This window comes from Pongo pygmaeus, chromosome 8 (assembly GCF_028885625.2).
Source record: "Pongo pygmaeus isolate AG05252 chromosome 8, NHGRI_mPonPyg2-v2.0_pri, whole genome shotgun sequence".
Classification (NCBI taxonomy): Eukaryota; Metazoa; Chordata; class Mammalia; order Primates; family Hominidae; genus Pongo; species Pongo pygmaeus.
This window is the reverse complement of record NC_072381.2, coordinates 92301405-92316798: the sequence shown is the minus strand read 5'-3', so window position 1 is coordinate 92316798 and position 15394 is coordinate 92301405. Positions and strand designations below refer to the sequence as shown.

Genomic DNA, 15394 nt, shown 5'->3' with positions numbered 1-15394 from the left:
ATCTGACTGTGTTTTTAGCTATGTTTTTACACACATGTACCATCTTCTACATGCATTTACTTGGATTTTATTTATATTATATCTGTTAAGAAGCAGATTCATGACATACATCTATGCAGTTGGAATTCAAGCCTGTCCATCAGTTGTTACCCACTGATGTCCATAACAGACTGGGAATGTAACTTGCTTTACAAGTGAAATTGTTATGTCATTGCCATTTGTTTATTACCATCTGTATCACTCTGTCTGATTTGCATGATCTATGTATTAGCCTGCCCTCACACTGCTGTAAAGAACTACTGGAGACTAATTTATAAAGAAAAGAGGTTTAATCAGCTCACAGTTTTGTTGGCTGTACAGGCTTCTGCTTCTGGGGAGGCCTTAGGAAACTTACAATCATGGCAGAAGGAAAGGGATCAGGCACATCTTCACATGGCTGGGAAGGGAAAGAGAGAGTGAGAGGAGGTACTACACATGTTTTAGCAAGCAGATCTTGTGAGAACTCTATCATGAGACAGCACTAGGGAGATGGTGCTAAACCATTAGAAACCACACCCATGATCCAACCACTTCCCACCAGGCCCTACCTCCAACATTGGGAATTAAAATTCAGCATGAGATTTGGGTGGGGACACATAGCCAAAGCATATCATTCTGCCCCTGGCTTCTCCCGAATCTCATGTCCTTCTCACATTTCAAAACATGATCATGCCCTCCTAACCATCCCCCAAAGTCCTAACTAATTCCAGCATTAACCAAAAGTCCAGGTCCAAAGTCTCATCTGAGACAAGGCAAGTCCCTTTCACCTATGAGCCTGTAAAATAAAAAACAAGTTAGTTACTTCCAACATACAATGGGAGTACAGGCATTGGGTATATGCCCCCATTCCAAAAGGAAGAAATTGGCCAAAACAGAGGGCCTATAGGCCCCATGCAAGTCTGAAACCCAGCAGGGCAGTCATTAAATCTTAAAGCTCCAAAATAATCTCCTTTGCCTCTGTATCTCACATCCAGCCCACACTGATGCCAGGCGTGGGCTTCCAAGCTTTGGGCAGCTCCACTCTTGTGGCTCTGCAGGGCTCAGCCCTCATGGCTGCTTTCATAGACTGGCATAGAGTGCCTGCAGCTTTTCCAGGTTCATGATGCAAGCTGTTGGTGGATCTACCATTCTGGGGTCTGGAGGAAGGCAGCCCTCCTCTTGCAGCTCCACTAGGCAGTACCCCAGTAGGGACTCTGTGTGGGGGCTCCAACCCTACATTTCCCCTCTGCACTACCCTAGTAGAGGTTCTCCATGAGGGCTTTGCCCCTGCAGCAGACTTCTGTCTGGACATCCAGATGTTTCCATATAATGTCTGAAATCTAGGTGGAAGCCCTCAAGCCTCAACTTTTGACCTTTGTGCACCTGCAGGTTTAACACCACATGGAAGCCTTGTTGGCTTCTGGCTTGCACCCTCTGGAGCAGTGGCCTGAGACTTATCTGGACCTTTTTAGTCATGGCTAGAGCTGGAGTGGCTGGGATGCAAGGAGCCATGATCTGACGCTGCCCAGAGCAGTGGTGTCCTAGGCCTGGCCCACAAAACTATTTTTCCCTCCTAGACCTCCTGGCCTGTGATGGGCGAGACTGCCACAAAGGTCTCTGAAGTGCATTGGAGGCATTTTCCCTGTTGTGTTGGCTATTAACGTTCAGCTCCTCTTTACTTATACAAATTTCTGCAGCTGGCTTGAATTTCTCCTCAGAAAATGGGTTTTTCTTTTCTACCATGTCTTTCCTGTCTTCTTATGAGCCCTGCAAACTGTTCTAACCTCTGCCTGTTACCCAGTTTCAAAGTTGCTTCCACATTTTTGGGTGTCTTTATAGCAGTGCCCCGCTTCTTTTACAACAGTTCCCTTCCCTTCCTTCCCTTCCCCTCCTCTTTCCCTCCCCCTCCCCTCCCTTCCTTTCCCTTTTTTATTTTGAGACAAGAGTCTTGCTCTGTTTCCCAGACTGGAGTGCAGTGGCACAATCTTGGCTCACTGCAACCTCTGCCTCCTGAGTTCAAATGACTCTCCTGCCTCACCCTCCTAAGTAGCTTGGATTATAAGCAAACGCCACCATGCCTGGCTAATTTTTTTTTTTTTTTTGTATTTTTAATAAAGACAAGATTTTACAATGTTGGCCAGGCTGGTCTCGGACTCCTGACCTCAGGTGATCTGACTGCCTCGGCTACCCAAAATGCTGGGATTACAAGGTGTGAGCCACTGCACCCATCCCCTATTTTCTGTATTAGTCTGTTCTTGTACTGCTATAAAGAACTACCTGAGACTGAGTAATTTATACAGAAATGAGGTTTAATTGGCTCAAAGTTATGCGGGCTGTACAGGCTTCTGCTTCTGGGGAGTCCTCAGGAAACTTAACAATCATGGTGGAAGGTGAAGGGCACATCTTTACATGGTTGACAGGAGAATGGTTGGGGAGATGCTACACACTTTTTAACAAGCAGGTCTGGTGAGAACTCTGTCATGAGATTGCACTAGGGGGATGTTGCTAAACTATTAGAAACTACTCCCATGATCCAGTCACCTACCACCAGGCCCCACATCCAAAATTGGACAATTCAACATGAGATTTGGGTAGGGACACAGAGCCAAACTATATCAACCTGGCTTCCAAATAACATGGACCAGTTATTCATAGCCTGATGAGTTATATATTTACCATTTATTGTGAAAACAAATAATACCTTTCTAGATGTTATAATGGACTGATTTTTAAAATGTACTGTTACTGCTAAAGAGTAATTTTTGAAAAGTTAAAAGCATATTGCATGCAGATATAAAATGAACGTATATCAAAGGTTCATTCAGTTCAGTTAATGAGGGAATTAACTGAGGCGAATTAAAGGCAAATTTGAGAAACTGAAACCCCCCCCAGGAATGCTGAAATAAATGTATCAATCTATAACAAAATTGGTTAATATCCATAGAGCAATAAAACGTAATGTTTGGGGTTATCTTTTCTTCCAGGTAGAAATCAATCATATCTCTACTGGATAAAATTTATTTACATTGCTATGGACAAGAATTATTTGGAATTACTAAAATGGAAAGTTAGTCAAAGGTGCATAGCCTTATTGACTTGGATATTCTGGAAACATACCTAGGAATCTCTTTTTCCCATTTCTCAGTCTTGGACAGTTTTTCTGATATTTAAAAAAATGCTTTTGGAGCAGTTTTATTCATTGAATACTCACAGTTTTAGACTCTGAGATAAATGCTCTTTTAATTTATGTTAAAGCCTGAATAATAAGAATATTTGTATTTACAATATCTTATTTTGTTATCATGCCCCCTGCTCCCCAAAGTGCAGTATTGAAAATGTATGGTTAAAGTTGTAGCATCATTTCTGATCTAAGTATTTCCTTTAATGACTAAATGGATAGCACTCTCTCTGCTTCTTAGTTTTGTTTGTTTGTTTGTTTGTTTTTTTTTTTAACTAAGGGAGAGGCAGGGCATTGAGTATAACTAAATATTTTAAATGAAAAATAAAATAACAGTATGAAAAATTCTAATATTCTGTGTACCTATGCCTAAAATGAGATAGCCTATGAACTGACTCATCTTAAGAATTTTTATAGAAAAATTTGTTAGTTCTAATTATGAATTTAATAGAATGAGAATTCATCATGTGACAGCCAAGGTAGTGGAGAATGTTTTCCACCACTGTCCAAACACTGCCCACAGAGAGGCTTCCTTTGTCTCAGGGTGCCTGTACTGAGATTATAAACCATGCAAGAGAACTTAGAGAGGGTCTAATAAACAGACCTCACCTTATAGGTGAAGAACTAGAATTCCAGAGGAGACAAGTTTAAAATAATAAAACTCCTTTAAAAACAAAACAAACAAACAAAAAAACCTGACTTCAGATTTCTTACTAAGTGATGTAAGCTGTTTCCTCTAATTATCTAAAAGAAGGTGGTTTTATCCTTACTAAATATGTCAATGGTAGGTCTTGACATAAGATTTTAACTTAGGTTGCTATCATAAGCTCTGTCTTTTGGTTGCAAAAACCAGGTCACTCTCGCTCAACAAAAGGGTTCAAGATATAGATCTCCTGAGACCTCAGGTTGGGAACTGGCTTCAGTCCAGTACTTGCTTTCTGTGGCAGACTTGGCCCATGACGATTGTCCTGAGCTTAAGTGTTCCTCTTGACCTTTCACCATGACATCTAACTGGCAAGTTCCTTGAGGGTTTCTTGATTCTAGTTCCTGCAGCAGCAAAGCTGATGGGCTGAGTTCATCATTTTAGCAAGTAATCAAACCCAAGCCATAGGCTTCTGGCCAGCTTCTGAATGGCTCTCTTTGGGTCAGGTGTTCTTTCGGGTCCGATCGGCTATGGCTGTGTGCTTGTGGAGTTGTGTCAGGTGATAGATAGCAATTGAAAGACAACTGGGCCTGAGAGTATGGCAGAGTCCCCCAGAAATGGGAGTGGGTGAACAGATTCCCTGAAATATGTCTACTACAAATCTGGTTTGAATAAATTAGTTAATTCTTGGTTAAAAACATTTCCTGTTATCTGCATTGTAATTGGGTTTTATATTTTAGTTTGTTTCTATATTGGAGTAAACTCGAAGTTTTTTATTAGTCCATTTTATTCTTATTTGCTTGCTAAATTTTGCTTCTTTTAGAAACACAGAGACAAGTTTTGAGACTTGGAAAGTTTATTATGATAGCTTGGTTTTGACAATTCATGTTGACTTTTCTTTTGAAGCCATAATGTTCCTTCAAAGTATTTTAAAAGGAAATTAAGAAAGTCTCATTGTTCTATGAATTCCTTTAATTTTCAATAGATATTTATTCTCCATATCTAAAAAGAATCCAGGTTCAAAAGGCAAGGCATTTAGTTTTAAAAATATTTATTAAATTGCTGGATTAGGTACTGTATATTTGGGATATGACATAACCCATGCTTATGGGACTTTCTGACTATTAGGGAGAGAGTATTACTGTTCCAGACAGAGGCTGCTTGGACTACAGTAGATTAAACATAGTGTAGAGAACTTTTTTTTTTTTAAGCATTAACAGTTTTAGTTAGTTAAACTAAACATGTTAGTACTACTTTAGTTAAACATGTTGGTAGTGGAATAAGACTGTGTGAAGACAGTTTTAATGGAAATTGTATTATGTTCCAATATAGTGTAGTGGTAATTACCTAATTCCTAATTCAGATTTTACCGGATCATATTTCCATTGTTCTTTCTAAGCCAGGTGATGGGAATGGATTAACAGTGTGGGGAGCAGGATAGAGGATGGGCATTACAGGGAACTGCAGGCGCAAATACCTAGCAATGAATAACTCTTCTGAGGGTGGGTAGTAATCTAGTCTTGAAAATAATGACTAGTGTGGAGAAAAGGGAACCCCTGTGCACTTTTGATGGGAATGAAAATTAATACAATCATCATGGAAACCAGTATAGAGATTTGTCAGAAAACTGAAAATAGAATTACCATAAGATTCAGTAATCTCACTTCTAAGAATGTATCCAAAGAAATTTGATCTGAATGCAGAAGAGATATGTGCACTCCCATGTTTATTGTGTCCTTATTCACAATAGCTCAGAACCTATGGAAACAACCTAGGAGTCCATTACCAGATGAATGGATAAAGAAAATGTGGCATATACACACTATGCAATACTATTCACCCTTTAAAAAGTAGGGGCAGGTTAGAGATAATTCTGTCATTTGCAACAACATGGATGAACCTGGAGGACATTATGTTACTTCATGATCTCACATAAATATAGATTCTTGAAAAGTCAAACTCATAGAAGTAGAGAGTAGAATGGTGGTTACCAGAGGCTGGGATGGTTAAAGGGGAGAGGGGATGGAGAGATAAATTGGAGGAATAAGTTCAAGAAATCTACTGTAAGGAATGATGACTGTAATATTAATAAGTAATGCATCATAGATTTCAAAATTGCTGTAAGAATAGGTTTTACATGTTTTCACTATAAAAAATAAGTATGTGAGGTGATAGATGTGTTAGCCTGATTTAATCTTTCCACATTGTAAACATATATCAAAATACATCACATTATACTCCATAAATATATACAATTATCTGTCAAATAAAAAGAAAATTAAAAAAGAAAATAATGAATAAATATAGAAAGTAAAGGTGGTCTTGACAATAACTGAGAAGATTGATTTAATTGGTAACACAAATATAATATGACTTTACTGGGTGCTAACCAATGTCTGTCTTATGTACTGAGAACTCAATAAGCACAGAGATGATGTGACTCTTGCCCTCGAAGAAGCTAGGATTAAATAATGTAGAAGATTATTTTGGTATATCTGTGGGTAACGATTTAAAAACAAACAAAACTGCTCTCATTTTGTTTGTTTTTAGTAATGCTCTACTGGAGGCAGGGCATTACTGACGTGGCCCTTGATAACAAGTCCTGTGATGTCAGGAAATTATTTCTTCAATTTGTGAATTTCTCAGTGAGAGTTCTAGGAACCTCAGATACTGCTGGGCAACCTGCAAAGGCTAAAATAGGGATTGAGATTTGTATTTGGGGAGGGAGGCATAATTTGAAGATGTAATTTGAATAAACTCTTTGTGTTTAAAAGATCCTTTTTTATATCTCATACACACTAATTCCACCAGTAAACCAGGAAAAGTGTTTGCGTCTCATAGGTTTGTTTCAAAGATTCAAATGAGTTACCTAAAAATATCAGAATTGTGTCTGGCCCCTACCAGGGAAGTGGTTATGTTGGTTGATGTTGTGCTTTAGCTCAGTGTTATGACTCCCTGGTACCACATAGAAATGTAAATACTGATTTACGTGGTTTTTTTCTCCTTGCTAAACTGAGCTCCTTCAGGGAAGCTGCTCTTTCATCTCTATATAATCCCACCTTCATGCTCAATAAATGTTTGCCGAATGAAGGGATAAAGTACCTCTTCTTTTCTGCAGCATTAAGCAAAGGCACTTGGTAACTCTTTCTGTTACAGGTGAGAGGAGATGTTGTTTGCTTTGAGGTGATGCTTAAAACTGGTTTAGTTTCAGGTCTTTTACCAGTTTTGCTTTGTTCCCATGAACCTATCTCACCATTGCCTGGAGCATAGTTGCTTTCACTCTTTATCATCTTTTTTAGTAACTACTTCCTTAAGGGCGTGTGGTATATTTCTTGGGAATTTTTATGCCTCATTAAATCCCTGATTCAGCTCCCACATTTTTAGTAGATTGCAATGTGTAAGTTTGTTCTTTCCTCCTAGGTGAATCTGTTATTCTAAACTTCTTTATTCAAATGCGTTTTACAGGAAAAGGGAAACCGGTTTGAGAGGCCAGTTTGGAAGTTGCTGAACTCCCAGGGTAGTTAATGGATGGTCTTTTATATTTTTTGTTTTCTCTTACATCTCAGCCAGCAGTTTTGAGAGAGGAGCTCTGTAACTTACCCAAGACAATCATGCTTGGCTGTAAATTGAGACAAAATTTGAGGAAGGGCTTTACCCTTTGCATTACTCTTTTAATCTAGAAAAGGTAAGAATGTAGTGTAGTGAAGGGAAGATTAAGTCTTTCCTTAAGTGTAGTGGAAAGTCCTCCCTTGTGAAGAGAGGTACCAGTGATACCAGCTGCTGGCAGGAAGAAGCTTTGAGGGTGACTGCATCAAGAGACTTGCAACCTTCAGTCACCAAAGCCAGAGACCATGCCTGGGGCTTTTTGACAGCAGCAGGATCCTGTGTGAGAGATAGTAAAGGTTCTCCTCCAAGCAGAAGAAAGGAAGAAAAGGTTCAGTTAAACTCTGTTTATTGAAAGTTAGATATTAAAGGAAGAAAACACTAACATTGTATAAAGGAAGAAAACACAAACTTTCTACTTTAGATTTTGTATTCTCTTAAGCCAGGCTCTAATTTGCAAAACATGCTGTTTACAAGTAAGAATGAGAAAGTTTTCAGTACTTTTTACTATTCTAATAAAATGCAGTTTTAATGGAGTGCTCTTCCTGGTCTCTCTATATTATTTATTTCTTATTACACACCATCTTTCCCCTGAGAATTGACAACTGAACTCTAATAATAGGGTGTGGGACAGGGCTGCCAAAAACGAAGCATGCCTGTTGCAATTTCCACATCGTGTGTCCATAGCAGACAATGGCAATTGATTTGGGCACTGTCTTTCGGTGTTGCTTCTAGGAAACCACTGCCTGATGATCAATCAGATTGGCCCCAGAATGAAACTACTGCCCCCCACAATCTAAGAAGAAGTAATAAATTTTAAAAGGGTTGGCCCTACAAATGTAAACTTGTAAAGTGGGGGCATGCCAATGCCTTGCAGAATTTTGTGAACTCACAACCTTGGTTTGTATGCCCATTCCTTTTTACCCTCTGAACCTTCTCTTACTCCAGTGTGTTTTCCTTGAGAGGAAGTCACCAGTAGTAAACACATAGGAGTTTGAGTATTGCTATACCAGAATTATTGAATAGGGGAAGAGTACCTTATTCTGTACCACACTCCCCCCACCACCAGTATTCTGAATGTCATTAGGTTAATGTCTACAAAGATTCATGCCATACTTTTCTCCATCCTAAATTGAAAGTTTAGAGCCACAGCCTTTTGAGTATAATTTGGGTAATTTTTTTCCTTAGATGATTTACTGTGTATGGCATGCATTGTTAACTTGCTTACTCATAGAGTCCCAGAAAGAACTTTTTGCATTGTATCTTCATGGCATATGTCCACTGAAAAATCAAGCCTGCAGCTTTTACTATGCATTCCATGTGCTAGATCCCATAAAAGGAAGATCACCAGGGTGCTCTCAGAGGCTTTAGCAGCTATCCTAAAAAGAGTCCCTCTAGACCTTCTCAAGCCACTCACTGACAGAATACTTACTCCATCTCACAGGAGGAAGGAGTGTCAAGATCCTTTACTTGGGAAGATAGCAAAAGCAATTTGAAACTGGAAAATAGTGAATGGATCACTAGATGATTTTTATTGAAAAACAAATTCAAGTATGTTCATCATTAAGGCAGAGCTGTTATGGTCAACACAATAGCCTAAAGGTATCCGACATGTAATTTGGAACCCTTTCCCATTTCCTCAAAGTTTGACCTTGGACAAATTTGCAACCTTGGACAAGTTACAACATAACCTCTGTTATGAGCCTAATGTCTTCATCTGGTTAAGTTGGGGATTCTAAGCCCTTCACCCTCCACCCCTCACCCAACACACACACATAGGGTTCTTGTGGGGTTAAGTGTAAAGGCCTATCAAGATGTCTGATGATCATTTATTGTCATTGAGATATTACTTTGTGTTCACCAGTGAGGATGTAGGAAGATCTTTTTAGCTACATGTCTTTGATATATTACATATTGCCTTAAAAGGTAGAAATTTTATTTTCTTCCTGTCAAATGGCAGAATGGAAAGTTCCCTTTTTCAACTATGTTCCTATTTTGGCCCCTGCTTTTTGAAAGTACTTGTGATAGAAATTAAATATTCATGCAGGTGTGGCATGCCATTTGAAGGTGACACTATCATGGGTTCTTCAATAATTATCTGGTGGTAATTTGCCCTTTGCATCTGTGGCTATCTCTGAGGGACACTGTGTTCTTCTGATTTCTCCCATTACAGTGGGAAAGCACACAGTGCCATAAAACCAGTTAACGTGTCAGAAAATTATCCCTTATGAAATTTAGTTTCTTTTGAAACTTCTTTGATGTACAAAAAGATAACATGGGCTTACTTTACAAGTGACAGAACTATTTCACTTTCTGATAATTCAGAAGACTTCTCGGGTCCTGAATAACTTGATTCTTTTCCTTTAAATGATTTATAGGCAGGGACAAAACAGCATATTCTGTATCTAATTATAAGGTTTCATTTTCATGAATCTCTCTTTTTGTTGATGGCGAATCTAGCCCTGCATTCAAGCTGTAAAGAGGAATAGCTTTATTTCACCCACTAACTGTTTACATCAGACACCATATTGGTGATTTGAGACTCAGTATTGGTATCTGTCAACTGGGGATAGCAAAACAGGCTTCATAGGAATTGGAAGATTAAGCGAGATCATGCATTAGTAATTTCATCTAGCTTCTAGCACAGACTAGCTTGGTTACTATCTTTATAGGTATTTCTGTACCTCTAGAAAGGAAGCCACCCTCCCTCCCCACTCCCTTTTCTCCCCTCTGCTCCTGCCTTCTCCCTTCTTATTCCCAGAAGTCCATTCCTCCTGGACAACAGGAAGGCCCTTCCCCTTCTGTTTCTATCATAAACTGCTTCTCTGTCCTTTGGTCTCTGGAGAACTGGCAGGTTGACCTCATACAATCAACTAACCAGCCAAAACTTTTTCCTCAGACACGTTAACATCTTTCTGAAATAATACCACTTTGCGGTCAGCCACTACTTGCTCCCCTTTTCTTAAAGCATTTTGTTTTTGTCCAGATACAGGGATTCTTAGACTCCCAGACAGATCCCTAAATAATTATACCTAGCCCAACAGGCAAAACGAATGTGTGCTATTTGAAGGCAGGGCAGTGTTGACTTTTCGGGAGAGTGGTGTTCACTTTAAGAAAATTTATTAAGCCACCCAAGATTTCTGGGCTTACTAATTTTTTAAAAAATTACTTTTTCCCCTTTCTGCATGTACCCTAATTCATGTGTATATTTTACTTACAAAGGGTCATATTTCATTTTTAGCTGAGAAAGTCTTTCATGAAATAAAACATGGAAGCATTTTTAAGCCTTTAGGGTGATGTGGATTAGAGTTATTTATAAGCTGTTTGATCGTACACTTATGTATGTGGTCTGTGGTTGTTCCACTTAACTTGCTATTGATTGCATTTTGGTAAAAATGAAAATTTACCCCAGGGTGGTAATTATTATGGTTTGAAAAATACACTTTCTTGCTTCTTTATCTTTTTTATATAGTCAGTTAGCAGTTATTTACCTAAATTGAGAGGAGATGATTTATAAAGGTACATGGTTTTAAAACTCATGTTATACCATCAGATGCATTTGGTGTGCAGTTTTTTTATTGGCATTGGATTTGCATGCTTGTTTCTGCTTGGCATTGTCTAATAGAAGTGTACTCTGAATACCATGACAGCCAGAAATTAGTTGGGAATTGGTGAAATAATGCTTTTTTTTTTTCCTATGGATATGTAACAAGAAGTGAATAATAGTTAACTTGGATTTTAGTTTTTTTTCTTATAAGCAGCTCATTGCACAAAGAATGCACTTTAATTTACTTATTACTTTCTTCTAGATTGGAAAGAAGACTGATGAAGAAAAATAACAGCATGATTCAGGTAAACGGATTTTTAAATTATTTACCTTTTATGCTTAATTTATATTTTCTGTGTTCTCCCAATGAGAGGATCTAAACAAACAATGTTTGTGGGCAATTGGAATATATAAGGAATATTTTGGGGATATAGATGAAATAGTCAAATACATATTACCATTTAATTAATTTAGTTATGTACATATTTTGAACAAGTATGTATTTATACAAAATGGAATATTACAAGTAATGCTTTTTTCCTACCCCACAATAATTTTCTTCCAACTCTTTACATACATATCTGACATCAGTGTCTTCATTATTTGAGTCACATTTTTGAAGCATTCAATATTATTTTCCACAGCCTGTTATCATTTTAGGTGTTTGCAGTACAGCACTTTTGGAGTCTATGTATGGCACTATATTTGGAAATTTTATCCCAAGCCACAAGTAATCATTTGCATAATGTTAGGACAGTTGCTGTTTTCATTCTTTCTGTGTAGATGAACATTGAAAATCTCTACTGTGTAACAATTTGTAGAACTGCTTTCTGAAGTCTTTCTCCCTTCCTCCCTCCTTTCCTTCCTTCCTTCTTTCCTTTCATTTATTTATTTTATTTGTTTAGAGGTAATTGCATGTATATTGTTTAAGAATTTAAATAGTACTCTAATAGCCATTCTTTGTTCTTTTTATACTCTTATTGCCCCTTTGCCTAAAGATAGCCCTTTTCAATCCTTTTAGTTGTATTTTCCAGTATTTGTCTACCTATTTCTAAACAACACATCATATGCTCTAAGTGCCATTTATTGATTCCTTTTAAAATCTTAGACTTATACATTGATTTCCTGCTGGGGAGTTCTCTCTCATAGACCCCCTTTATCCTTACTACGTACCTACTTTTCCTGTCTCTTTATTTTCTTGATGCAGTCATTGTTACAGTCTATATTTAGGTAAGTATTAATGTTTACTTTATTTTGACTATTTTTTTGTGGCTGAGCTCTGTGATATAAGTTGAGATGTCTCAAGTCATTCTGCCTCCAAGTTGGTTGTTTGTGAACTGTTTTTTTGGTCTCTGGAAAATGTTTCATGCTTTTCTTTATGCCCAGAATTCTGCAGTTTCATGTTGGGACACTTTTTGTTGTTTTTGTCCTCTCAGCTTGGAAACTGATATCTCTCAATTTGTAAATTTTCTTGTACTATTTCTTTGATAATTTCCCCCCCATTCTCTCTTTTCTTAGTCTGTTAGTTGGGTATTTGCACCTACTAGTTTGATCTCTAATTTTCTTAAGTCTTACTCTTAGCTATTTTCCATCTTTCTGTGTTTTTCTTCAACTCTCTGAGAGGTTTTCTTAGTATCAATTGAATTTTTAATTTCTGCTAGCAGGTTTGTAATTTTGAATTTAATTTTTGAGGGTCTATGGATATTTTGTTTTTAAAATTAGGATCCTGTTTTTGTTTGATAGATGCAATATTTTCTCATTTTTTTGAGAATATGAATTGAATTATTTTGCTGTTTTTTGCTGTTCTTCACACATTTTCCTGTGTGTTCCCTTTATCTTCTTGTTTTGATCCCTGATTTTAATGTTAAAGGCTCTTCCCAAATGAGTGCTGGGGATTTAGTTGTCTGTTCATACTTAAGAGTGAGACAATACAAAATGGACTGCAAATTTGTTACCTGGTTGGCTTCACTCTAAGGTCTTTGGGCAGAGACCTTACTGGCCATTTCAGCGGGTAATTATCATGTATCAAAATCTGCAGATTTTTTTCCTTGGACCTTTCAGTTTCTCCAAAATGGAATTCTTTGTTTACTTTTTTTGTGGAGTGTAAGTCTACCTATGAGGATTTAGGGGCAGCACAGAGGAGTGACGAGGAAGGGAGCCAGAGATCTCACCATCCAAGCCTGAGAATGCCTAGATCCAATGCTTTCGTTTCAGCCTTATCTGGAGTCTAGGTTTGAAGTCTTGCTGTATCATTTTCTCCAGAGGGTAAACTGCCCCTTCTTATAGGAGTAGGGATGGTTTGTTTGGCTCTACCAGGTGAGGGAGAGGATCTGGGGTTCTAACTCCCTCTCTCTCTCCCTTCTTCCCTCCCTCCTCCCCTTCTTTGTTCCACACAAATTTATCATCTTACAGTTTTGTGGGTCAGAAGACTGATGCAGGTCTCACTGGGCTAAAATCAATGGGCCAGGCACAGTGGCTCATGCCTATAAACACAGCACTTTGGGAGGCCAAGGCGGGCAAATCACTTGAAGTCAGGAGTTCAAGACCAGCCTGGCTAACATGGCGAAACCCCGTCTCTACCAAAAAATACAAAAATTAGCCGGATGTGGTGGTGGATGCCTGTAGTCCCAGCTACTCAGGAGGCTGAGGCATGAGAATCGTTTGAACCCTGGAGGCAGAGGTTGCAGTGAGCAGGGATTATGCCACTGCACTCTAGCCTGAGCGACAGAGAGACCCTGTAGCAAAACAAAACAGGTGTCCACAGGCTGCACTCTTTTCCAGAGGCTCTAGGGGAGAGTCTCTTTCCTTGTTTTTATGTTTTAGCTTCTAGCTGCTGGCTGCATTTCTTGACTCCTGGCCCTTTTCCATCTTTAAAGTCAGCAATGGTCAAATGGTCTCACATTGCATTACTCTGACTTCCTTTCTGTCTACCACTTCCACTTTTAAGGACCCTGGTAATTACATTAGGCCCATTCAGATAATCCAGGATAATCTCTCATTTGTTTTTATTGTGGTAAAAAACACATAATATAAAATATAACCATTTTAAGTGTACAGTAGTGTTAACTATGTACACATTGTTGTGCAAAAGCTCTCTAGAACATTTTATATTGCAAAACTGAAACTCTATACCCATTGAACAGCAACACCCCTTTATCCTGCCTGCCCAGCCTCTGGCAACTACGAACCACCTTACGAACCACCTTCTGTTTCTGTAAATTTGGCTACTTTAAATACCTCATATAAGTGGAATCATGTAATATTTGTCTTTTTGTGACTGACTTGTTTTACTTTGCATAATGTCCTCAGGGCTCATCCATGTTGCAGCATATAGGAAGATTTCCTTCTTTTTAAGGTTGAATAATATTCCATTGTATGTATATACCATGTTTTCTTTATTCATCTGCCATTGGATGTGTAGGTTGCGTCCCCCTCTTAACTATTGTGAGTAGTGCTTAAGTGAACAGGGGTCTGCAAATATCTTTTCAAGACCCTGCTTTCAATTCTTTCAGATGCATACCAGAAGGGAGCTTACTGGATCATATAGTAGTTCTATTCTTAATGTTTTCAGGAACTGCCAGACTTTATTCCATAGTGGATGTACCATTTGACATTCCCACCAACAATGTACCAATATTCCGATCAACTTCTCCACATCTTTGCCAACACTTGCTATTTTCTATTTTTGTTTTTGATAGTGGTCATTCTAATGGGTGTGAGATGATATCTCATTGTGGTTTTGATTTGCATTTTCCTGATGATTAGGGATGTTAAGCATCTTTTCATGTACTTATTGACCATTTGTATATTTTCTTTGGAGAAATGTCCATTCAAGTCCTTTGCCAATGTTTAATTATTATTTAGCTTTTTGTTGTTGAATTGTGGGCATTCTTTATATATTCTGGATATTAACACTTTGTCAGATACATGGTTTACAAATATTTTCTGTGGGTTGCCCTTTCACTTGGTTGATTACTTCCTTTAGTTTTTAAGTTTGATGTAGTCCCATTTGCTTATTTTGTGTTTGTTTTTTACCTATGTTTTTGATGTAATATCCAAAAAATCATTGCCAACTCCAGTGTGATGAAGCATTTCCTCTATGTATTTTTTTTTTCTTTTTGCTAGGAATTTTATAGTTTCAGGTCTTAATTTTAGGTGTTTAGTCCATCTTGAGTTAACTTTAATTTATGGTGTGGGGTAAGGGTCTTTTTTTTTTAATACACACTTCACCACCCCCATTTTTTCAGTCTTCTCCACTCCCCTTCTGAGGAACCGGAAGCTCCATCATTTCCTAAGCATTTCTGTCACAGTCAGCTGGCTTTTTTCTTCACAGGCAGGGAGGTTCCCACCAGCTCTGCTCGACTCCACAGTCATCTCCGCTTTCCAGACATCAGTGATGCCTATT

General features: G+C 38.2%; 1 protein-coding gene across 18 annotated transcripts in view; it reads left to right on the top strand.

The window, feature by feature from the left end:
• SGMS1 (sphingomyelin synthase 1) overlaps positions 1 to 15394 on the top strand; it is a 323691-nt gene that overhangs the window by 149647 nt on the left and 158650 nt on the right. For all 18 annotated transcript variants that reach the window (XM_054437158.2, XM_054437161.1, XM_054437165.1 and 15 more), the window contains one exon: positions 11252 to 11294. The gene's annotated coding sequence lies outside the window, so the exon portion shown is untranslated. The remainder of the gene's footprint in view (positions 1 to 11251; positions 11295 to 15394) is intronic.